The following is a 26,785-nucleotide window of genomic DNA, read 5'->3' as shown; positions in this document are numbered from 1 at the left end:
GTTTCGACGGTATTGTGGGATGAAGCGGCCCGGACCGACCTTACACGTACTCTTACGTGAGACAGGTTCCACCGATTGACATGCACTTGGTGCATAAGGTGGCTAGCGGGTGCCAGTCTCTCCCACTTTAGTCGGAACGGATTCGATGAAAAGGGTCCTTATGAAGGGTAAATAGCAATTGGCATATCACGTTGTGGTTTTGCGTAGGTAAGAAACGTTCTTGCTAGAAACCCATAGCAGCCACGTAAAACATGCAACAACAATTAGAGGACGTCTAACTTGTTTTTGCAGGGTATGCTATGTGATGTGATATGGCCAACAAGAATGTGATGAATATATGTGATGTATGAGATTGATCATGTTCTTGTAATAGGAATCACGACTTGCATGTCGATGAGTATGACAACCGGCAGGAGCCATAGGAGTTGTCTTTATTTATTGTATGACCTGCGTGTCATTGAAGAACGCCATGTAAATTACTTTACTTTATTGCTAAACGCGTTAGCCATAGAAGTAGAAGTAGTCTTTGGCGTGACAACTTCATGAAGACACGATGATGGAGATCATGATGATGGAGATCATGATGATGGAGATCATGGTGTCAAGCCGGTGACAAGATGATCATGGAGCCCCGAAGATGAAGATCAAAGGAGCTATATGATATTGGCCATATCATGTCACTACTCTATTTGATTGCATGTGATGTTTATCATGTTTATGCATCTTGTTTACTTAGGACGACGGTAGTAAATAAGATGATCCCTTACAAAATTTCAAGAAGTGTTCTCCCCTAACTGTGCACCGTTGCTACAGTTCGTCGCTTCTAAGCACCACGTGATGATCGGGTGTGATGGATTCTTACGTTCACATACAACGGGTGTAAGACAGTTTTACACAGCGAAAACACTTAGGGTTAACTTGACGAGCCTAGCATGTACAGACATGGGCTCGGAACACGGAGACCGAAAGGTCGAGCATGAGTCGTATAGCAGATACGATCAACATGAAGATGTTCACCGATGATGACTAGTCCGTCTCACGTGATGATCGGACACGGCCTAGTTGACTCGGATCATGTGATCACTTAGATGACCAGAGGGATGTCTATCTAAGTGGGAGTTCATAAGATGAACTTAATTATCCTGAACATAGTCAAAAGACCTTTTGCAAATTATGTCGTAGCTCGCGCTTTAGTTCTACTGTTTTAGATATGTTCCTAGAGAAAATATAGTTGAAAGTTGATAGTAGCAATTATGCGGACAGTAGAAAGCTTATGTCCTTAATGCACTCCTCAGTGTGCTGAACCCCAAACGTCGTTTGTGGATGTTTCGAACATCGAACATACACGTTTTGATAACTACGTGATAGTTCAGTTAAATGGTTTAAGTAGAGGCACCAAAGACATTTTCGAAACGTCGCGGAACATATGAGATGTTTCGAGGGCTGAAATTGGGATTTCAGGCTCGTGCCCACGTCAAGAGGTATAAGACCTCCGACAATTTTCTTAGCCTACAAACTAAGGGAGAAAAGCTCAATCGTTGAGCTTGTGCTCAGATTGTCTGAGTGCAACAATCACTTGAATCGAGTGGGAGTTAATCTTCCAGATGAGATAGTGATGTTTCTCCAAAGTCATTGCCACCAAGCTGCAAGAGCTTCATGATGAACTATAACATATCAGGGATAGATATGATGATCCTTGAGGTATTCGCGATGTTTGACACCGCGAAAGTAGAAATCAAGAAGGAGCATCAATTGTTGATGGTTGGTGAAACCACTAGTTTCAAGAAGGGCAAGGGAACAAAGGGATACTTCATGAAACGGCAATTCAGCTGCTGCTCTAGTGAAGAGACCCAAGGTTGAACCCAAACCTGAGACTAAGTGCTTCTGTAATAAGGGGAACAGCCACTGGAGCAGAATTACCCTAGATACTTGGTAGATGAGAAGGCTGGCAAAGTCGATAGAAGTATATTGGATATACATTATGTTAATGTGTACTTTACTAGTACTCCTAGTAGCACCAGGGTATTAGATACCGGTTCGGTTGCTAAGTGTTAGTAACTCGAAATAAAAGGCTACGGAATAAACGAAGACTAGCTAAAGGAGAGCTGACGATATGTGTTGGAAGTGTTTCCAAGTTTGATATAATCAAACATCGCACGCTCCCTCTACCATCAAGATTAGTATTAAACCTGAATGGTTTATTGAATCTCGGTCATAGTGATACACATTTTCATGCCAAAAGATATAAGATAGTAATGATAGTACCACTTACTTGTGGCACTGCCATGTAAGTCATAATGGTATAAAACGCATGAAGAAGCTCCATGTTGATGGATCTTTGGACTCACTCGTTTTTGAAAAGTTTGAGACATGAGAACCATGTCTATTGGTGTATATGCATGAAGAAACTCCATGCAAATGGACCGTTTGGACTCACTTGATTTTGAATCACTTGAGATATGCAAATCATACCACATAGGCAAGATGACTGAAAAGCCTCGGTTTCAATAAGATGGAACAAGATAGCAACTTGTTGGAAGTAACACATTTTGATGTGTGCAGTCCAATGAGTGCTGAGGCATGCAGTGAATATCGTTATGTTCTTACTTCACAGATAATTCGAGTAGATGTTGAGAATATTTACTTGATGAAACTCAAGTCTGAATTATTGAATGATTCAAGTAATTTCAGAGTGAAGTAGAAGATCATTGTGACAAGAGGATAAAATGTCTATGATATGATCATAGAGATGAATATCTGAGTTACGAGTTTTGGCACACAATTAAGAAATTGTGGAAATTGTTTCGCAATTAATACCGCCTGGAACACCATAATGTGATGGTGTGTCCGAACATCATAGTTGCACCCTATTGGATATGGTGCGTACCATGATGTCTCTTATCGAATTACCACTATCGTTCATGGGTTAGGCATTAGAGACAACCACATTCACTTTAAATAGGGCACCACGTAATTCCGATGAGATGACACCGTATGAATTATGGTTTAGAGAAACCTAAGTTGTCGTTTCTTAAAAGTTTGGGGCTGCAACGCTTATATGAAAAAGTTTCAGGTTGATAAGCTCGAACCCAAAGCGGATAAAATGCATCTTCATAGGAAACCCAAAACAGTTGGGTATACCTCCTAATTCAGATCCGAAAGCAATATGGATTGTTTCTAGAATCAGGTCCTTTCTCGAGGAAAAGTTTCTCTCGAAAGAATTGAGTGGGAGGATGGTGGAGACTTGATGAGGTTATTGAACCGTCTCTTCAACTAGTGTGTGGCAGGGCACAGGAAGTTGTTCCTGTGGCACCTACACCAATTGAAGTGGAAGCTTATGATATTGATCATGAAACTTCGGATCAAGTCACTACCAAACCTCGTGGGATGACAAGGATGCGTACTACTTCAGAGTGGTACGTAATCCTGTCTTGAAGGTCATGTTGCTAGACAACAATGAACCTACGAGCAATGGAGAAGCGATGGTGGGCTCGAATTCCGACAAATGGTTAGAAGCCATGAAATCCGAGATAGTATCCATATATCAGAACAAAGCATGGACTTTGATGGACTTGCCCGATGATCGGCAATCCATTGAGATAAATGGATCTTTTAAGAAGAAGACGGACGTGGATGGTAATGTCACCATCTATGAAGCTCGACTTGTGGCGAAGTGTTTTCCGACAAGTTCAAGGAGTTGACTACGATGAGATTTTCTCACTCGTAGCGATGCTTAAAGTCCGTCGGAATCATGTTAGCATTAGCTGCATTTATGAAATCTGGCAGATGGATGTCAAGACAAGTTTCCTTACCAGTTTTCGTAAGGAAAGGTTGTATGCAATACAATCAGAAAAGTTTTGTCGATCCTAAGGATGCTAAAAGGTATGCTAGCTCCAGCGATCCTTCTAAGGACTGGAGTAAGCATCTCGGAGTTGGAATGTACGCTTTGATGAGATAATCAAAGATTTTGGATTTATGCAAAGTTTATGAGAAACTTGTATTTCCAAAGAAGTGAGTGGGAGCACTATAGAATTTCTGATGAGTATATGTTGTTGACATATTGATGATCAGAGATGATGTAGAATTTCTAGAAAGCATATAGGGTTATTTGAAAGGTGTTTTTCAATAGAAAACCTGGATTAAGCTACTTGAACATTGAGCATCAAGATCTATAAGGATAGATCAAAATGCTTAATAATACTTTCAAATGAGCACATACCTTGACATGATCTTGAAGGTGTTCAAGATGGATCAGTCAAAGAAGAAGTTCTTGCCCGAGTTGTAAGGTACGAAGTTAAGACTTAAATCTCGACCTCGGCAGAAAAGAGAGAAAGGACGAAGGTCGTCCCCTATGCTTAAGACATAGGCTCTACAGTATGCTATGCTGTGTACCGCACCTGAAGTGTGCCTTGCCATGAGTCAGTCAAGGGGTACAAGAGTGATCCAAGAATGGATCAAAGGACAACGGTCAAAGTTATCCTTAGTAACTAGTGGACTAAGGAATTTTCTCGATTATGGAGGTGGTAAAAGAGTTCGTCGTAAAGGTTACGACGATGCAAGCTTGACACCTATCCGGATAGCTCTGAGTAGAGAGACCGGATACATATAATGGAGCAATAATTTAGAATAGCTCCAAGTAGAACAGTTGTTTGGAATAGCTCCAAATAGAGCGTGGTAGCTGCATCTAGGAGATGACATAGAGATTTGTAAAGCACACACGGATCTGAAAGGTTCAGACCCGTTGACTAAAACCTCTCTCACAAGCAACATGATCAAACATAAAACTCATTGAGTGTTAATCACATAGTGATGTGAACTAGACTACTGACTCTAGTAAACTCTTGGGTATTAGTCACATGGCGATGTGACCTGTGAGTGTTAATCACATGGCGATGTGAACTAGATTATTGACTCTAGTGCAAGTGGGAGACTGTTGGAAATATGCCCTAGAGGCAATAATAAATAAGTTATTATTATATTTCTTTGTTCATGATAATAGTCTTTTATTCATGCTATAATTGTATTATCCGGAAATCGTAATACACGTGTGAATACATAGACCACAATATGTCCCTAGTGAGCCTCTAGTTGACTAGCTCGTTGTGATCAACAGATAGTCATGGTTTCCTGGCTATGGACATTGGATGTCGTTGATAACGGGATCACATCATTAGGAGAATGATGTGATGGACAAGACCCAATCCTAAGCATAGCACAAAGATCGTGTAGTTCGTTTGCTAGAGCTTTGCCAATGTCAAGTATCTCTTCCTTTGACCATGAGAGCGTGTAACTCCTGGATACCGTAGGAGTGCTTTGGGTGTATCAAACGTCACAACGTAACTGGGTGACTATAAAGGTGCACTATAGGTATCTCCGAAAGTATCTATTGTTTTATGTGGATCGAGACTGGGATTTGTCACTCCGTGTAAACGAAGAGGTATCTCTGGGCCCACTCGGTAGGACATCATCATATGCGCAATGTGACCAAGGAGTTGATCACGGGATGATGTGTTACGGAATGAGTAAAGTGACTTGCCGGTAACGAGATTGAACAAGGTATTGGATACCGACGATCGAGTCTCGGGCAAGTAAAATACCGATAGACAAAGGGAATTGAATACGGGATTGAATAAGTCCTTGACATCGTGGTTCATCCGATGAGATCATCATGGAACATGTGGGAGCCATCATGGGTATCCAGATCCCGCTGTTGGTTATTGACCGGGGAACGTCTCGGTCATGTCTACGTGTCTCCCGAACCCGTAGGGTCTGCACACTTAAGGTTCGATGACGCTAGGGTTATAAAGGAAGCTTGTATGTGGTTACCGAATGTTGTTCGGAGTCCCGGATGAGATCCCGGACGTCACGAGGAGTTCCGGAATGGTCCGGAGATAAAGATTTATATATGGGAAGTCCTGTTTTGGTCACCGAAAAAGTTTCGGGCGATATCGGTATTGTACCGGGACCACCGGGAGGGTCCCGGGGGTCCACCAAGTGGGGCCACCTGCCCCATAAGGTTGCGTGGGCCAAGTGTGGGAGGGGACCAGCCCCTAGGAGGGCTGGTGCGCCCCCCACAAGGGGGCCAAGGCGCAAGGGAGAGTGGGAGGGGGCAAACCCTAGTCCAGATGGGCCTTAAGGCCCATATTGGTGCGCCTCCCTCTCCTTCCCCCCCTTGGCCGCCTCCCCTTTGCCATCTAGGGCTGGCCGCACCCCTTGGGGGTGGGAAACCCTAAAGGGGGCGCAGCCCCCCCTTCCCCCTATATATAGTTGAGGTTTGGGGCTGCCATACACATGAGTTCTCTCCCTCTTGGTGCAGCCCTACCTCTCTCCCTACTCCTCCTCTCCCATGGTGCTTGGCGAAGCCCTGCGGGATTGCCACGCTCCTCCACCACCACCACGCCGTTGTGCTGCTGTTGGATGGAGTCTTCCTCAACCTCTCCCTCTCTCCTTGCTGGATCAAGGCGTGGGAGACGTCACCGGGTTGTACGTGTGTTGAACGCGGAGGTGCCGTGCGTTCGGCACTTGATCATCGGTGATTTGAATCACGACGAGTACGACTCCATCAACCCCGTTCACTTGAACGCTTCCGCTTAGCGATCTACAAGGGTATGTGGATGCACTCTCCTTCTACTCGTAGCTGGTTTCTCCATAGATAGATCTTGGTGACACGTAGGAAAATTTTGAATTTCTGCTACGTTCCCCAACAGTACACCCCTGCAGGGTTAACATCATCTATTCGAATAGCCGTGTCCGCGGAAAAGGACTTCTGGGTTGCTTATATCAGTTCATAGACAAGTGAAAGTGGATACTCTAAAATACGCAAGATAAGCGTGAGTGCTATGGATGGCGCTCTCGTAGGGAGACGGGAGCGGATCCATAGTGGTGTATTGATATGGTGAATATGTGGACTCGTGTGCGCCACCTGAAGAGTTACTTGCAATCATAGTTTAGGTTAGCCACTGAGTCAAAGCTGGCTTGCTGCAGTTAAACTCCACCATCCCCTTTGTTGATAATGATGCATATGTAGTTAGCTCTGATGTAAGTCTTGCTGGGTACATTTGTACTCACGTTTGCCTATTTTATGTTTTGCAGAGAGACTTCGGTCTCGCTAGTAGTTCCACGTGGACTTCGACGTTTAGCTTGATACCTCAGCTACGATCTTGTGCCCTCGGTAGGATCTGATAGATAGTCAGGCTTCTCAGCCTTTTTCATTTATAGATGTCTGTACTCAGACATGATAGCTTCCGCTTGTGCTTTGACTTGTATGCTCTGATTGTTGGGTCATGAGACCCATGTTTGTAATATCTCGCTCTTCGGAGCCTATTGAATATTTACTTGTGTCGTAGAGTCATGTTGTGATGCCATGTTGTATTTGCACATATCGAGCATATTGTGTGTATGTTATTGAAATGCTTGGTATGTGTGGGATCTGGCTATCTAGTTGTTTATCCTTAGTAGCCTCTCTTACCGGGAAATGTCTCCTAGTGTTTCCACTGAGCCATGGTAGCTTGCTACTGCTCCGGAACACTTAGGCTGGCCGGCATGTGTCCTTCTTCGTTCCTGTGTCTGTTCCTTCGGGGAAATGTCACGCGATGAATACCGGAGTCCTGTTAGCCCGCTACAGCCCGGTTCACCGGAGTCCTGCTAGCCCAGTGCTACAGCCTGGATTCACTCGCTGATGACCGACACGTTCGATGTTGGGTCATGGATGCCTGTCCCTGTAAGTTTGTGCCACTTTGGGTTTACGACTAGCCATGTCAGCCCGGGCTCCTTATCATATGGATGCTAGCGACACTGTCATATACGTGTGCCAAAAGGCGCAAACGGTCCCGGGCAAAGGTAATGCGACACCCGTGGGAATACCGTGCGTGAGGCCGCAAAGTGATATGAGGTGTTACATGCTAGATCGATGTGGCATTGAGTCGGGGTCCTGACAGCGTTGGTATCAGAGCTTGACTGCCTGTAGGATTACCAAGCCAAACTGGTCGATGTTGAGTCTAGAAATTCTTTAGTTATATGTAGGGGAATTGATTGTGGGATGGAACGTAAGGCTCTTTTTACTCCTTATACCTCATGGCCTTCTGATCTGAGTCATCATCTTCTCTTCTACGGGGATTAAGAACTAAGCTATCTCTTCTTTCTATCAGGATCACGTGTTACTAATCCGTAGACTTATAGATTGTTGGACTTAAGCCTCGTTTCAGTTCCTAGTACTTCTGTATGTTAACTGTTGATCTCGAGACCCTGATATTGTGCCTCTGAGTGGTTATGCCACCATTTTTGTGAATGTCTCAAATCTTTTCTGAGCATTTACAGTCGTTATGCTGTCCGAGTCATCCCAGGTTTCTAAAGAGTCTGATGCATTTGCAAAATCCTTTTTCTCCGGTTTCAATGTCTGTTAGGCCAGGTTAATCACACAAATTGTTGAGCTGAGGTACTCTACTGCCTCAACCTTTATGTTGGAGTTATTATTATGACCCTAGGTGTCTTAGGGGATCATCTAGTAATTTAGCCATGATTTGTGTTCCCAGTGTGATGATTCTGGCCATCATTCTCGAAAGCATCCCGTGATGCTACTTAGTAATAGGTATTCTGTTCCTGGGTTCTTGAACCCGAGATTCACTCTACCTACTTCATGTTGATAGTAATTGCTAGTGCCTTTAGGATATTAGTAACCTTTGCGATAGTCCTCGAGGTTCGTGGTACATCCTTCTTCCAAATACCATGAACTACTTATGGCAGAAGTTCCTCGTTGAACTGAACGATCACAACCAGAGTGCTCTTGATGAGTTCTCCATTATATGTTATGGCTCTGCCAGTTCTACTTTTCTGCATGGGTTATCCGGAAGAAATGTTGATCTCGCTCGACATACTAATCTATGCATCCACAACTCAGAAAATTATATGTTCCTTTGAGTTGTCCCTCTTTAGTTGTCTACTGACCTTCGTCTATCAATTGATAGTCAAGGGTATGCATGCATTCGTTTATCGATGCCTATTACCCTTGTGGTCCGTCAAGCCATTCTGTCCTGAATGACTTGGAGAAACAAACTCCAGTACCTCTTCCATATCCAGGATTGGGTCAAAGAAGTTGTGCTCCGCAGATCAAAATGCCAATTCAGCTTTTGCTCTGTTCTACCTTGGAGTATTACATATTTTATATCGAGATTGTTATAGGAATTGCACACCATCCTATGAACTCTTGGTACAGTGATACTTCTTGCCATCATTGTTCATTCCTCGGTTCCTGTGTTATTGTAACCGGAATGCCGACAAGTGAATCGTGGCGTGTGAAATCAATACTGCTAGCAACTCTGTTGCTTGGTAGTTAAATGGACGATAACCTCATTCTCAGCGTATTGATTTTTGAATCATCCTTCTAAGACTGATCGTGCTACCTAGTCCTTATTTCGGTGCACCCTTCGATTGATGAGTTAGGATCTTGTCAAGTCCTCACTCATTTGATCATATCATCTTGCCCTCAAAAGCGAGATTGTTCTCGAGCTTAGTAACATACCGGTGGTTCGTGACTTTCCAAATATCTTCTCGGAAGTATCACCAGGTTGTTCCCTGACTGTTATGTTGAGCTCGTGATCAAGTTGGTTTCTTGTGAACCACCTTCTCTCCAAGAATCGGTGTTAGATATCCCTGAGCTAGTTGGTTAAGCTAGACAACAACTTGGAGAGTTGGAAGATAAAAGCTTGCCTGACTTAGTTCGTTCCAAAGGGATATCCTTGTGTAGTGTGTGTTGAAGAAAGATGATATCTTCATCGATTGGTCCCTGTGATTAGTTGTTGGACCTATTGTCTTATCAATCCTTTGATTTGAGTGTGGGCCATCGTCAAGTCAAATCAGTACCAACGATGCTCGTAATGTTGTCTTATTCGTGGTTGATCCCTCGAGCATACACCATTACATCTTTGGTCTGACCAATGCTATCACCGTGTTCACTTAACTATGGAATTCCTTTTAAAAGGAAACCCGGATGAATTGTTGTTGAGCCCATTGACAACATCCTTATCTCCTCCATGATTTTGTTGAACATTAAGCTAGTGTTGGAAACTTTTGAAAGCATTTGTTCATGCTAGTTCATGAAGCATATGTTCGGATGTAAGAAGTGACTTCCTCCAGTTCATGTGCATCTGATGCAAGTTGCCGCCGTGGATTCGAGAAAGTCAATGTTGCTTTCTTTGGAATCATTCCAAATCAGTCATGCACACGTGCGAAGAATGCTGTGGTTCGAAGACTTGCAACCTTCAATCTATATGTATCCCTAGCACACCAAGCCACTGATTGATTTGTTCAAGGAGAAGGAGTATCTTCATAAGAGCTAATCCGGACTTATGAAAGAACTTCGATATCCTCGCTGATGGTTCCCAACCAGAACTCGGTAGTGTTTTATTGTAAGACTACCATGTGGGCATGCTTGTCTGGGACAATGTGTTCACATGTTTGTAGCATAACCAGCTCATGTTTTGGAGCTTGCTATCGTAGTTCATCTCCCGAGAATCCCGCAACGTCATCTCGTCGATTTGTGTTGCAAACTTTCATTCTTCTTCCTAGACACGATGAGTCTGAAATATCCTGACACCAACCAGATCTGAATCTCAGGCAGATATGATGGTTGGAACATTTCCCCAAGAACTATAATATTGGTTCCTCGATAACTGGTAAAGTGGATGTCGTGGCCAGCACCACCCAGCCGAAAGACCTATTATTGTAGTATCTTGATTGAAGAAGTTGGCCACCTCCCCATAGGGATTTCGTAGGGTTTACTTCCTAGTTACCCCTATGGATTTTTGTGTTCCCGAAGTCCGACCTTTTACTTGATGTTCTAGTTATCAAACCATATCTATGAATGGGATACACTAGCACGTCAAGGAGAACATTAGAAGCGGAGTGCTAAATGTCTCTCGGTCGATCATCCAGATTTTATTTCCTTGGCCCTGCCAAGGGTGAAATCTGAGAAAGTATTATCCTCCTTTGCATCTGCATCGTCCGTCGCTATTCATCATGGTAGTATGTTGTGTTGCCAGGGTCCTTGACACGGATGTTGGTAAAACCTTGGTGATTATGGAAATGCTCAAGTTCTTGAGAGCACGCACAAGCGCTACGTGTTATCATTGGCACTAACTGGGTTTGCTCTCAGTTTCCTTGGCAATGCTATGACCTTTCAAACAGTGAATTCACTCTCTATTGTTGGGTTCTTCCCCAGTTACCAGAATCATTCCCAGCATTGCATTTTGTTCCCAACTTGCACCGCCAATGTGCCATTCTACCATGGTTCTCTTCCATTTCCGGTGATAAGCAAATTCATCCATTGCGTTGTCTTCAACAAGGTAATCCACATCATCCAAGTCCGAGTATGCCATTCTACCGACCCCCTCCAAACGATCGCTCGAGAATTGTCTTAGGCTGGTTTAAAGAGTTTCAATGATCTCTGAATCAAAAGTAATTCTTTTTGGCACTTAAGGTAATAATCTACGAATCACCCTCCTCCAGGATGTTTCGTCGTGGTATCATGGCAACTCAACTCCTCGCTACGTTGACAATCGTTTACCACCTTCTTAAGTGTGGAATTGTTGTCTACCTAGTGAACCTTCGTCATCCGTTTCTTTCCACCCCTCTTGATGTGAATCTCGTGTCTCAACCCGAGAGATGGTCCTATGTCTCATTCCGTGAGTTGTTTGATCTTCGAGAAGATCGACCCTTCTAGAGTCTCCTTCTTCCCTCCATGTCATGTGACAGGATTTCTCAGAGCAAGACCTCGAGTCAAAGATGGTGATCGAATCAACGTTCCTATGAAGTGCAACCTGGATCGTGAAGATTGTGCTAGTTTGCGTTCCCCCTTCACCCTACCCTACGCTTGAATCTCGAGACGAGATTCTTGTTTAGTGGGGGTGAGTTGTCACATCCCTAGCTTCTGGTAATGCTCTAGGCTAGCTTCATGTGTGCATCATGTTTAAATTCTGAAATTTGAACTGAGGGAAATTGGAAGCCTCAAAACTTAAATAAAAGAGGGGCAAAAACCCTAGAAATCTCATTCATTGCTCCAAAATGCTCTTCTTAAATGTTTGATAATTTTTGGTAAGGGTTCTGGTCCCAACCAAAATATTGAACATTTTTAAGGAATTATTTTTGGGACTTTGGATTTAATTCATTAACTATTTGAATTTGAATTATATTCATATAATTAGAATATAATTTCAAATACCCCTGAAATATTTTATAAGCTTTTGGAAAAGTCCATCTAGCAATATAAAATATTCAGAGGAGTTTTTGGCATTGTTTGAATTATTTTTAAATTCAAAACAATGGCAAAATAAATTAAATAAAACAAAACAGGAGAAAAAAATAAATAAATAAAAAGAGCAGAAGCCTACCTAACTCACCTGCAGCCCACCTGGCGGCCACCAACCGGCCCAGCCGGCCCAGCCCATCTCCACTCCCTCCCCTATCGTCTTCCTCCCTGCCAGGAGGACGGGCACGCGCCCGGCGCGCGCGGCCACGCGCCCCGGCCACCTCCTGCTTCCCGGCCACCTCCTGCTTCCCCCGGCCTCCCTAGCGACGCCACGACGAGGCCTCGTGTCCCCTCGCTCCTTTTCCTCCCCCGCTGCATCCCCTCTCTCCTCTGCTCCCTCTCTCTCGCCCGGACCGAACAGAGCCGCCGCCACCGACGAGCTCCCTCGCGGCCACCGCCACTCCCTCTCCTCCCCGACGCGCTCCCGAGCTCCGCCGGTCCTTCCTCATCCTCCTCGTCGTCTCACGCGACCAGAAGACCCCCTGGATGCCCAGCAGCGCCGTCGCCGACGCCATCTTTGTTCCCTGCACCGACGGCCGCCGTCGACCGATTCGTCGTCACCAGGCCGTCCCCGAGGCCGCTGAGATCACCTACGACCCCGCCGTGAGCTCCTGATCATCCTCCCCCTCTCCGTTTTCTCTCTAGCATGCCGTAGCCGCCACGCCTCTCTCCCCCGACAGCACGCCGCCGCACGAGCTCATCGTCGACGAGGCTCCGGTGGCCATTTGGTCCCGTGCGTGCCTCCGTTGGGTTCGTGAGCTCTCGTAGAATGCGTAGGTGCTAACCGTGGACCCTCCCGTGCACGGTGTCGTCGTTTCCATCGACGCCCGAACTCCGGTCGCCGCCAAAGCTCGTCGCCGGCGAGATTCCGGCTGCCCCGTGACCACCCGTCTGGTCCATTAGATGCGCGAGTGCAAGAGCTCCTCCTCGGTGCGCTCAGCGCGCCAAACCTTTGCCCCTAGCTCAAATCCGAGCCACGCCGCCGTGCGGAATGGTCGCCGCCGGCGAAACTCCGGCAGGAGCTGACGTGGCTCCGTCATTAGGAGCTAACCCAGCTAATTAAACAACCCACAGCCACTGACAGTGGGCCCCACCCCTGGTCAAACCCCAGTCAGCGCTGGGTTTGACCGGGATTAGCTCCTGTGTCACTGACGTGTGGACCCCACACGTCAGGTTTGACCCGAGCCAGCCCAGTTGACCCTGCTGACGTCACTGTGACGTGGTGCTGACGCCATAATTCATTTCTGGATTTATTATTATTCAGGAAATTCCAGAAAATTGTAAAAACTTCTAAAATTCATAGAAATTCAACCGTAACTCCAAATTAAATAAATTATATATGAAAAATTATCAGAAAAATTCAAGGAATCCATCTGTACCATTTTCATGCATGTTTGAACAATGTTTGTCCTCTGTTTTGGACAAAACAAATAAATGGCATTTAAATAATCACATATGGAGTTTGAATTTGAATCTTGGATTCAAACCAACTTCATTTAATCTGGTTTTAGTTGCATTAGCTCAAAACACATTAATTTTTGCCATGTCATGATCATGCATCATATTGCGCATTGCATTGATTGTGTTCCCTTCTGTGTTGCCGGTATTCGTCCCCTCTCGATAGACGTGATACCGATGATGTGATCGTTGACACTGATGAAGACTCAATGTTATCTTCAGAAGTGCCAGGCAAGCAAAACCCCCTTGTTCATTCCGATAAAATCCCACTCTCTCGCTCCTGCTCTCTTTTACTGCATTAGGACAACATCGATTCATCTGTTACTTGCTGCGGTAGCATGAACCCCTTTATCCTCTGCATGACTTGTCATTCCACAGTAATTAGATGAAACCCACTAGCATGAGTAGGAGTTGTTTGAGCCCTGTTGTGCCTACTCATTCATGTTTGTTTGTCATGCCTACTACTGCTTAGAGTTGAGTCAGGTCTGATTCATCGGGGATGAATCAGAGGCGTGTGAACATGTCCTACTGTGTGTGAGCTAAGTGTGTGAATACGATTTGGTAAAGGTAGCGGTGAGAGGCCATGTAGGAGTACATGGTGGGTTGTCTCATTGAAGCCGTCCTCAGGAACTGAGTTCTGTGTTTGTGATCCATGATTCAGCTACTACCATGCATTGGGCCCGAAACCAATGGACCCTCTCGGCTTCTTGATCACCCTTGTCCTCTGTCCAGGAGTTGCAAGTAGTTTCTGGTGTTTGTAGTATGCTGGAGGCCGTGCGCAGCGCTGACCGTAGGGGTGGGCTGTGATGCGGTAGGCACGTGGCCGGGTAAACCGGGCGCCCGTTTGGTGTCACAGAACCCTGTTCACATCGTTTGGGGCTGTGAGCGAAACTCCGGCCGGATCTCCTCATGGATGGAACCCGAATAGGCGATAAACCTGGACTAGAGACTTGAGTGTTTAGGTAGGCCGTGGCCGACACCCACATTGGGCTTCCGCTTGAAGGTTGCCGAGTACATGTCGTGTAAACGGCGGTAAGTGGTGAGAGCGTGTGTGAAGAAGTACACCCCTGCAGGGTTAACATCATCTATTCGAATAGCCGTGTCCGCGGAAAAGGACTTCTGGGTTGCTTATATCAGTTCATAGACAAGTGAAAGTGGATACTCTAAAATACGCAAGATAAGCGTGAGTGCTATGGATGGCGCTCTCGTAGGGAGACGGGAGCGGATCCATAGTGGTGTATTGATATGGTGAATATGTGGACTCGTGTGCGCCACCTGAAGAGTTACTTGCAATCATAGTTTAGGTTAGCCACTGAGTCAAAGCTGGCTTGCTGCAGTTAAACTCCACCATCCCCTTTGTTGATAATGATGCATATGTAGTTAGCTCTGATGTAAGTCTTGCTGGGTACATTTGTACTCACGTTTGCCTATTTTATGTTTTGCAGAGAGACTTCGGTCTCGCTAGTAGTTCCACGTGGACTTCGACGTTTAGCTTGATACCTCAGCTACGATCTTGTGCCCTCGGCAGGATCTGATAGATAGTCAGGCTTCTCAGCCTTTTTCATTTATAGATGTCTGTACTCAGACATGATAACTTCCGCTTGTGCTTTGACTTGTATGCTCTGATTGTTGGGTCATGAGACCCATGTTTGTAATATCTCGCTCCTCGGAGCCTATTGAATATTTACTTGTGTCGTAGAGTCATGTTGTGATGCCATGTTGTATTTGCACATATCGAGCATATTGTGTGTATGTTATTGAAATGCTTGGTATGTGTGGGATCTGGCTATCTAGTTGTTTATCCTTAGTAGCCTCTCTTACCGGGAAATGTCTCCTAGTGTTTCCACTGAGCCATGGTAGCTTGCTACTGCTCCGGAACACTTAGGCTGGCCGGCATGTGTCCTTCTTCGTTCCTGTGTCTGTTCCTTCGGGGAAATGTCACGCGATGAATACCGGAGTCCTGTTAGCCCGCTACAGCCCGGTTCACCGGAGTCCTGCTAGCCCAGTGCTACAGCCTGGATTCACTCGCTGATGACCGACACGTTCGATGTTGGGTCATGGATGCCTGTCCCTGTAAGTTTGTGCCACTTTGGGTTTACGACTAGCCATGTCAGCCCGGGCTCCTTATCATATGGATGCTAGCGACACTGTCATATACGTGTGCCAAAAGGCGCAAACGGTCCCGGGCAAAGGTAATGCGACACCCGTGGGAATACCGTGCGTGAGGCCGCAAAGTGATATGAGGTGTTACATGCTAGATCGATGTGACATTTAGTCGGGGTCCTGACAATCAGATTCGGCCCGTCAACTGGACACTATACTTTTGGGCCCACTTGCTAAAGGCCCACTTAGTAATTCGGTCTGATATTAGTTTTGGCCTGTTAAGGGTCCGATTAACATTTCGGCCCTATATTAATTTCAGCCTGTTAAAAGCCCGTCATATAGTTGGGCCTAACTACGGCCCGGTATGCATCCGGCCTGCTCACAGCCGATATTTGATTGGGCCAAACAAGGACTGAGACAACTTTTCGGCCTATTAAAAGCCCGTGATTTGATTCGCACAATCATGGGCCGGGGTTCATTTCGGGCTGCTGCCGGCCCATGAGCTGATCGACACATTTCAGGCCCAACCTACATCATGATTGCATGACGGCCCTATTATGTACCGTAATTTTACGGTTTGGCCGGTTTACTGCGAAGACAGGATATATATACAGTAAAATAACTGCAGCATCGTGAATAAGAAAAAAACCTAGACTATACAATAAAGAAATTACGGCATATTACATCCATTAGGCATCAAAGTTCGCCACTATGATAATAAAGCACAAGCAGACAACAGATTACATACACTGGGCATCAAAGATCGCCAGCAGTGCAAATAAACACGCCGACAAAATAATATACAAAACCGACAGCACTTCAATAGAGCTCAAGAAATGTTAGCCCTGCTGGGGAGCTGCAGGGCAAGCAGCTGAGCAAGATGATGAGACTGCGCTTGTTCAACACTTGTATCTTCCTCACTCTGAAAGATAAACAAGCAGACAGATGATAGGTTTTGCACATAAAAGTATCAGTGCTGACAATTCATCACATTTCTTACTAACGAATAAAGTGACACAGTTTAAATTTGCATTAACACAATATGGTATTGTTCAGGTCAAGACATGGCAGGAAATGACATTGTGAAGGAGTTGGCAGCTTCACGACACCACTGGATTACAGATCAAGAACTCATAAGTATCAATGGTTAGTGTGTTGTTAATTTATACCATTTCAGATTGGCAAACAAAGAGACGGTTTAAATAATAGTAGAATGATATGACATTGTTCATAGTTAAGACATTGCAGAATATGACATTGTGCTGTAGTGGGTAGGTTCACCACACCACTGGATTACAGATGAAGAACAGAAGCATACATGTAGTGCAATAGAAGATCACTTGCTCTATATAGTTTAATTTACATGGTATGAAGAAGGAACTGGTTGTACAACTGAAAACTTAAATTGAGAAAGGACGAACTTTTGTTTATGAACTACATATAATAAACTTTAAACAAGCAATTTGATGCAAACACCAAAAATAAACAGCTGTTGCAGTCATGCCTAACCAAATATATACAACAAAGTTTGAAGGCTTGAGATGGACAAACTTATATTATTGGTGAAGACAGGCTCTATAAAGGCCTTGTCCATGCTGATGGGGGGGGGGGCAATTCAAGAAGTTTACCACAGAATCTTCTTCAAAAGCATTGCCTTTATTCTACATTTTGTTAAGAGTAAATATAGATGTGATAATATACGAAAAATGGAGAATATTTAAGATAAGATGAAGAGTGATGCTACATAACCAAGTAGCTATAAATGTAAGTGCAGCGATACAGGCAAAAGGTACAACCAAGAGCAATGCACAGCTAAACTTCTTCAGTAGCAACCTTATGGTAAGAGTAAATATAGATCTGATGTGTAGAAAATGGAGGGCAAAGGAAAATAAGCTGCAGAAAGATGGTACATGAACAACTACCTGTCATTATAAGTACACTGATAAAGGACATCATGTACTTACAAGACCAATGCAGAGCTAAAAAAACATTGGCATTGGATATATTCTACACTAATGTAACCATTCATACAGATCAGATAATTTGGAGCGAACAATTGATAAGCAAGCTATTATGCATACTGCTGTCACATAATGAACCAGGTATGTATGCAAGTACAGTGATACAGGACAACAGGTACTAACAAGAGCAAAGTAGCGGGCAACATATTTGCGATATCCTGTTGTTCTTGTCAAATCGGAGTTCTTCTTCGAGCAGATTTCCTGCAAAAAAGATCCGTAAGGCACATGCAGAAAAGTAGAAGTTCAAATTGTCATGTGATTTCATAGACAGTACCTCATCCTGGGAACGAGACCAGTGCATAACAAGGTTTTTCCATTCAATGTCTTCTAAATTTAGCACAGGAGACTTCACCGGAAATTCGTTTATAGACTTGCCATCAAAGTGTGATTTCCTCAGGTAACACCGATACTGCTGCAATGCTTCCTTGAAAAGCACAAGAAAGCTTTGCTTGTCATGACTATCCAGATTGACCCTCGCCTAGTTACAACAATGTAATGTAAATCATTGATGTGTTCAATCAGCAGAAAACAGGAAAATAATAACCATGAATAATAGCACTTACACGTAAGTTGGACAGGAAGATGTGAAAATGGTGTTTGTTTTCACAATAATCTTCCCATGATGGGAATATATGCACGTAGTCCCTAACAACATTGAAAGCATTGTCTTTTAAACTAGGAATAAATGGAATGGGGTTCCAATCTGCAGGATTTGGCCGTCTCTGCAGTTGGGATAGGTCTTCGGCCGGTGGACTTGCTGTACTTTTTGCTGGAGTGGGATTTTTCTATGGTACAGCTGGTGCTATGGCAAATGAAATCGGTATACCTTTTGCTGGAGTGCAGGTCCTGTGTGGTGGGGCTAGTGGTGTGGCCAGTGAAGTATGGGTACAGTTTGCTGGAGTCGGTCCTACGTTTTGTGTCACTGGTTGTACATCCAATATAAGTGGGGTGCTGTCTGATTTCTCCGGCACCACCACGTTTTTCAAGGACTTTGCTGGTGCTCCTTCATGTTCGGCAATCACCCTCTTCCTTTTTGATGATGCACCAGAACAACATTTGAGTGGAAAAACATGGTACGATGATAGATGGAATATGTATTGATAATGGATGGGCATGGCATCTCGACATATATGATGAGTAAACTAAGCAGATGGCGGTGCAACAAAGTAGAAGAAATGCAAGACAACATATGCAAGATACGTGCAATCAATAAAACCTTGCCAAATTAGAACAGGCACCTTGATGGGTGAACAGGAGAGGCCATCTTCCTTTGACTCCTCGAGGTTACAATAGTCATTAGGATGATATTCTGAACAAGAATCAACAGGTGGGGAGCATACGAGTTCCATTGCTTCCAGAATGGCACTCAATGCCTTGGTGACAATTTTGTAAGTCATTGCAGTGTTCCACAATATTCTTCTGATGCGCGGATTGTAATATTCACTGTAATTGCGTATGATATCTGAGAACCATGAAAACATAAATAGTTGTGAGATTATCTTTGTAATGCAGATGATATTCTAATATAGGGGCGCCCCTGTAAACACTTGTGTGCTATCACTGGATTCTGATGAGAGAGCTCATGTGTGATGTAATATGGTGCGTGCATTTATATAATCTGGCACAAGTACACAAAAAATAGGCTCCAGAAGTAAGGATAGCTGGCAGATGATAGGTTCATAATATACTGTATAGAGAGTTTATTGCCAAACCATGATAACAAGAGCACACAACAACTACGCAGATCATAGTGTACATAACAAGGGTACAGCATAACCAGGATATATAAATCGGGAAAGTGGAACTGGCTGGAAATTACGGTGTTGTATTGCCGCTAGTAATTAAAAGCCTATCGATCACGTATAGGCCAGCTCTATTAGCTGTTAGACTGCAGATGTCCCAGCTCCCCTTCTTGACAAGAAACATACTGTGCTTCCCATACAAAACACCGCACGGGCCGCCGACCGAACCACCGGCCCCACCGCCTGTGTTCCTCCGCCACCCCACCCCCACCCCACCCCACCCGCGTCGAGTTCTCTTCGTTCGACGAGGCCCCACCACCGCCCACACAACCACCGTCCCCACCCGAGCCCCTTCGATCGCACCGGCGAACTCCGGCGAGCTCTGAAAAATCGACTGACCCAATTTTGAAATTTAGTCTACTATGATTTAACTAGTGTGGAATATAAAAGGGGACACCCATGAGCATTGCGAGTATGGTGTTGAGCATGCCATGGCGGATCTTAAGGTGCAAACCGGACAAAGGCAACTTCGCAACCAAGACAAGAAATTGGAGTAAAGTAGTGGCGATCTATTTTCTTGCTGCGTTAAATAAGTTGAGCAGATACGAAAGAGTACCGCCTCTGGTGCAGCGCCGTGTACGCATCTGCTGAGAATTTGACGGTGCTGCGGTAGCGATGGCTGTTGACGGCGTGGGAGCAGATCTAGGAGGGTAGACGGTGGCGGCGGGGCGCGGTGGACGAGACAGTCGTAGGAGCGGCGCCGGCAAGGTGGACGACGGCGGGGATGAAGCGAGAGGACGGGATGCAAGGATTCCGGTCCGAAGCCATGGATGAGAGAGGTCGATCTCTTGTAATGGACGGCGGTGTCGGGGTATCAGCTCCGGCATGGTGGAGGAGGATGGCGGTGGATGGGGTGGCGGACGGCGGCGGCGGACGGAGGAGGGTGGGGTGGAGAGGGTGTTTTGGCGCCCACGGAGTACGAATGGGGAAAAGGGAGGTAGAGAGGAAGGGGGGAACCATGTATTCAGGGCGCGCTTGTCTCAAATGCGAGGAAATCTACAAACTTAGCTCCCATTTCAAATTTCTACTACATCACAGCAACACTAGTCAGTTGGGATAGGACGGTAATCTCGCATACACCGAATATTTGCCGACGAGAGTTTGTTTTTGGCGCCCATCGTGTATGAATATGAATCGGGGAGGGAGTCGATTTCGGCCGAGGACACACTGTGTTTTGGCGCCCACCGTTTATGAATCCGGGTGAGAGGCGGTTACGTCACGTTTGGGTGAAATTACAAACCTACCCCTATCGAAACCTATAGAAATCCAGCATGTAGGCTTTGCGTGGCAGGGATAGGCAGTAGTGATTTCCATCTCGCAGATTTTGGTTTCGGGCGGTTACTGCGACTTTCCCCGCTTCGTTCAAATTTTGCAGAGTGCACGTTTACCGTGCCAACTCAATTCGAATCCCGTTTGCATTCTTTTTTTCCGGGCGGGATCCATTTTCAATTGGAATTACATTCTATATACATCATTTTTTATATATACTTTCAAAAGCACAACAAAGAATTCTGCTCCTTTATATGTATAATATGATTTATAAATACAACGATCTCGAAATCTTAAGGTTGAATTCGATTTTTTTAACCTAATTATGTTCTACTAAAATGTATGGATCAGTAATATCTACATATTAAATAACATAGATGTGCGTGAATTCATATGAGTATGCATGTTTGATAGATCAATTTTGGTTCGAGTATGGATTACATGTATCATCATCTCGAATTTAAATATTTGAATCCCTTTTTTTCACTCCTTTCATGCCCATCTCTCTCGCATGCATGCTCCTTCAGGTAGCTATCACTCTCTTTTCTCCAGCTCACCCGCACGCTCACTTCATGTTGCTCCTACCCTCACAAACATGGTCTCTCGAGGTCTCCCTTGAGAAGTGTCACACTCTCGCTATCATTATACATTACACGGTTTTCATTATCTCTCATGTCTCTACTGTTCTCTGGTATCACTCGGTACCTAAGCTTTCTTTTTCACCGCCAAACACACAGTCTCCACTCTTCGTTCACTTTGTCTTTCTCTCTATGGGATTCTCTCACACACCCTATATGTCTCTACATATGACTCATACCACTAAAATTACTCTCTCTATCTATCCTGTAGACACAACATTTGTTGCGGTCTCCTTTTCATCTCCATCCCAGACTGACATTATTCATTTGTTTACCGATCAGACAACCCCGACTACCGTCTCCCCCCTCTCTCTCACAGACACACACACACAACTCCTGCTTCCACTCCCCTTCCCGACTACCGTCTCTCTCTCACACACACACAAAACTCTCGCTTTTGCACCCCGACTCATATTTCTCTCACAAACATTTATCGACTAGCTAGCCTCTAGATAGGTTTATACACCCGCACACTCGTGCTTCCACCATCGCATACATGTCTCTCTCCTGCTCCTTGTATCTATGTAGATTTTTCTTCCCTTCTTGAGACACGCCCTCTCGATCGTGCACACACACACTATCGCCTCATTTTAAGCTGATACCTATCGCACACACACTCCTTGTGTCATTGTCACACATGCACTCCGTCCTCCTCCACTCGCCCTCTCACACACGCACACATGGGCTTTTTGCAACAACTAGCAAGATGCCCATGCGTTGCACTGAACATCAAGATGCATTTGTATGAGTAGTTTATCTTGTGGGGGAAAAGGATGAACGAGGGAAGGCCTTATTTGCAAATGTGGAGAGGGGTGTGGGTATCTTTTTGCAAAATTGCCATAGTTTCCCATCAGATATAGATCGGACGGCCTATATTGCAGGATGGCAGGCACACGATCATCACCGACAATGCTTATTATAAGAGTAGGGATAAAAAATAGAGTTGGTGATGATGGTGGGCCTGCCATCCTGCAATGTAGGTCGTCTGATTTATATCTGACGGATAGGAAGGAAAATATGGCAATTTACCCGCACTCTTCACCACATTTGCAGATAAGGCCTTCCCTCGTTCATCCTTTTGTCCCACAAGATCCTGATGTTCCATGCAACGCACGGGCATCTTGCTAGTAAGAGTAGAAATTAGACATATACCACTTCTCGAATCTTGAAACCAACATCATTCCTCCCTTATCTCATCAAAACCGCCAAAGGAATATATTTTGAGTGAAAGATAACATATTTTTACTGATATACGTATTTCAAAGCTAGACTTTTTTCTATCAAATCGGTGAATATGTATTAATGATTAATCTACTTTGATCGTGTGGCAACGCATTGGCACATTGCTAGTAGTTATTATAATTTTTTGGACACCAGACAAATGGTGGAGTACATATACGAAGAGAAGAGGCGCACGCACGCAGTCGGCCTCTCGCTGTCTCGCACACATGAGTGTTACATAAAGGCGATGTTAACAAAACCCTAGGGGCATGATTGTTGTATTCGCGGGTACCGGGTATGTGGTGGAGCACCTTTGTAGGAATAGTCAGCTCGCATGATAATTTGATCCGTAGGAGTTGATGGTCGGGACCACAGGTGAACGACTTGGAGCGCGGTGGCTCGCCAGTTGCCACAGATCGAGTAGCCACGTTTAAAATATCGTTTTTTAGCGGGGTTAAGAGTTCCGATTTTCAATGTCACGTTATAAGTAGTAAGTAGTTTTTAGAACGATTGGTATGGAGCGAAAATGGAATTCATGGTACTACGTACCTCCTTGGCGTATGGTTGTATGGTTTTTTTTCGATGGAGGTTGTATGGGTTTATGTTGCGAGATGTTGAACCTGGTAGTTCTAGGGCAAATACTATAGTTTAGATTTAGATGCTGGTTTTCTTTAATGAAAATCGGAAGGGCAAACCCTTCTTCGATTAAAAAAACTACTACCTCCATTCTGGTTTACTAGTCCCCATCGTACTTTGGGTCAAAGTTTGTCCATGAACTTTACTTGTAAAATGTGAATGGAAAACGAGATTTTGTTATACCCAAACAAAAAATGACTGGAGGGAGTGATTGCTCTGACACGGATGCGACCTCTCATAGCGCAGGCATTGAACCGGCGCGCCGGCCAAGAGGGCCGCACTCGCTGCAGGCCCGGCTGAGCATGCCTCCTCTCCGCGTGCAACCAGCTTAAGACTGCCCGCCTTCCTTCATTGAATCCGCGTGTGTGCCAACAACATGTCCTTCCGCGAGCTGGCAGGCATTTTAGAACACAAAAAATGACTAAAATATAATTAATTTACGCATGGTCTTGACTTGTTGTGCTCGCACTGGTAGCAAGAACTAGTAGAGGATTTTCTTTATTTATAACTCTCCTCACTTTTTTTTTGGCTTGAAGTGAAACATGGTTGTGGACATTATGTATGAATGTGCAGATATCTGTGAACATGAGTTTGATGTGGAAGTTCAACTTGGAATGTCGGGCTTGCGCGTGAACTATACCATGTCAAATGCTTCGTCTGTTATTTTTTGGAAAGTAATTGCTGTTATGACATGACCTGAAAAAAACATTTTGTGCCACATCAGTAGATGCACGGCCATCACAACAGGCATGCTGACTAGATAAACATTTGAACCTAGCTATTATGAAGGAAATTTTGTATTGACAACAGTTTTAGATAGCAGGAGACGCCTAGCCTGCTCTGCCTCTGCTAGCTTATTTCTGGCTTCTTCCATCTCTTCTTTGGCTTTGGTGAAGAGAGCATCTGATTGCTCTTTTCGCTTCTTCAGGAACTCAACATTCTCAAGGGCTGCTGCACGCTTTCTTTCAGCCTTTACTAATGCCACGAGGACACGAACAGCTGACGACTCCACCTAGCTTGTGTGTAATCCAGCATCATCTGGGAATTTGCACCTTGTGTCTAATCCAACATCATTAGGGAGCTGGCACCTTGTGTGTAATCCAACCTCATTTTGGAAACATGATCTCGAGGTTGACCATACTTCCCTTGTGGGAGTCCTAGATTAGGGGGTCTCCGGATAGCCGGACTATCTCCATTGGCCGGACTGTTAGACTATGAAGATACAAGATTGAAGACCTCGTCTCGTGTCCGGATGGGACTCTACTTGGCGTGGAAGGCAAGCTAGGCAATATGTATATGGATATCTCCTCCTTTGTAACTGACCTTGTGTAACCCTAACCCTCTCCGGTGTCTATATAAACTGAAGGGTTTTAGTCCGTAGGACAACAATCGCAACATACAATCATACCATAGGCTAGCTTCTAGGGTTTAGCCTCTCTGATCTCGTGGTAGATCTACTCTTGTAACACCCATATCATCAATATTAATCAAGCAGGACGTAGGGTTTTACCTCCATCAAGAGGGCCTGAACCTGGGTAAAACTTTGTGTCCCTTGCCTCCTGTTACCATCCGGCCTAGACGCACAGTTCGGGACCCCCTACCCGAGATCCGCTGGTTTTGACACCGACATTGGTGCTTTCATTGAGAGTTCCTCTGTGTCATCGCCGTTAGGCTTGATGGCTCCTACTATCATCGATAGCAATGCGGTCCAGGGTGAGACTTTTCTCCCTGGATAGATCTTCGTATTCGGCGGCTTTGCACTGTGGGATAATTCGCTTGGCCATCTGGAGCAGATTGAAAGCTACGCCCCTGGCCATCAGGTCAGATTTAGAAGTTTGAATTACACGACCAATATCCGTGGGGACTTGATCTTCGACGAATTCGAGCCACAGCCGGGCGCGCCGCAATGTCGCTGTCGGTCTCAAAACCGGCGGATCTCGGGTAGGGGGTCCCGGACTGTGTGTCTAGGCCGTATGGTAACAGGAGACAAGGGACACGAAGTTTTACCCAGGTTCGGGCCCTCTTGATGGAGGTAAAACCCTATGTCCTGCTTGATTGATATTGATGACATGGGTGTTACAAGAGTAGATCTACCACGAGATCAGAGAGGCTAAACCCTAGAAGCTAGCCTATGGTATGATTGTATGTTGTGATTGTTGTCCTACGGACTAAAACCCTTCGGTTTATATAGACATCGGAGAGGGTTAGGATTACACAAGGTCGGTTACAAAGGAGGATATATCCATATACGTATTGCCTAGCTTGCCTTCCACGCCAAGTAAAGTCCCATCCGGACACGAGACGAAGTTTTCAATCTTGTAACTTCATAGTCTAACAGTCCGGCCAATGGAGATAGTCCGGTTGTCCGGAGACCCCCTAATCCAGGACTCCCACAGTAGCCCCCGAACCAGGCTTCAATGACGATGAGTCCGGTGCGCAGTATTATCTTCGGCATTGCAAGGCGGGTTCCCCTTCAAATTCTGTGTACCTGTCGAAATAATGTCCGGTTCCTTATGATGGTTCGTACTCCAAGGCTTTGCCCAATAATGGCCACCTTCCACGTGTCGAGCGAATGTGAAGAGCCAGGGTGTTTTCACATTTACCCCCTACCTATGTAAATGAGCCGCCTATTTAAAAAGACGGGGATTCAGATCCAAATCACCTCACCCTCTCCCGCCGAGTCGTCATCAAAGCGCGCCCGACAGAGATCCATTCCACCATGGCCGGTCGACGCGGCTCCTTCTCTCGCACCCCTAGTTCCAAGCCTAGAGATTGGGAGAGATGTTCCATCCCGCACAGCAAATTGATGATGCTTCAGTCCAAGGGATTTCTTCCCCAGTGTACCTGGTCCCGGTTCGAGTCGGGATTGCCACCTATAATGGCAGAGAGCAGGCGGAGAGCCGTCCCAATCCTTCCAAGGGAGAGCGGGTATGCCTTGTCTCTTATCTAGTAAGAGGGCTCGGATTCCCAATCCATCCATTTCTCCGGGGGCTTCTAGAGTTCTATGGCCTCCAGCTGCACAACCTTACACCTGCCTCCCTGCTGCATATCACGGGATTCGTAGCCCTTTGCGAGTTATTTTTGGGCTGTGAGGCTCATTTCGCCTTGTGGAAGAAGCTGTTCTGCCTTGTGCCCCGTTCTAAGAAGGGATCAATATATCAAGTGGGCGGAGCCGAAGTGTGGTGTATTGCTGGGACCGGATACCTATCCGGGACCCCGAAGAAGACGTCCGAAGACTGGCCTTCAGAATGGTTTTATATAGAAGATGTCCCCCTTCCGGACCCTATTCGGATCGGCCTTCCTGAGTTTGACAACGCCCCTTTGAAGAAGCACCAG

The sequence above is a fragment of the Triticum dicoccoides genome, chromosome 5A (genome assembly GCF_002162155.2).
Source record: "Triticum dicoccoides isolate Atlit2015 ecotype Zavitan chromosome 5A, WEW_v2.0, whole genome shotgun sequence".
NCBI classification, from domain to species: Eukaryota; Viridiplantae; Streptophyta; class Magnoliopsida; order Poales; family Poaceae; genus Triticum; species Triticum dicoccoides.
This window is presented reverse-complemented; position numbering follows the sequence as displayed.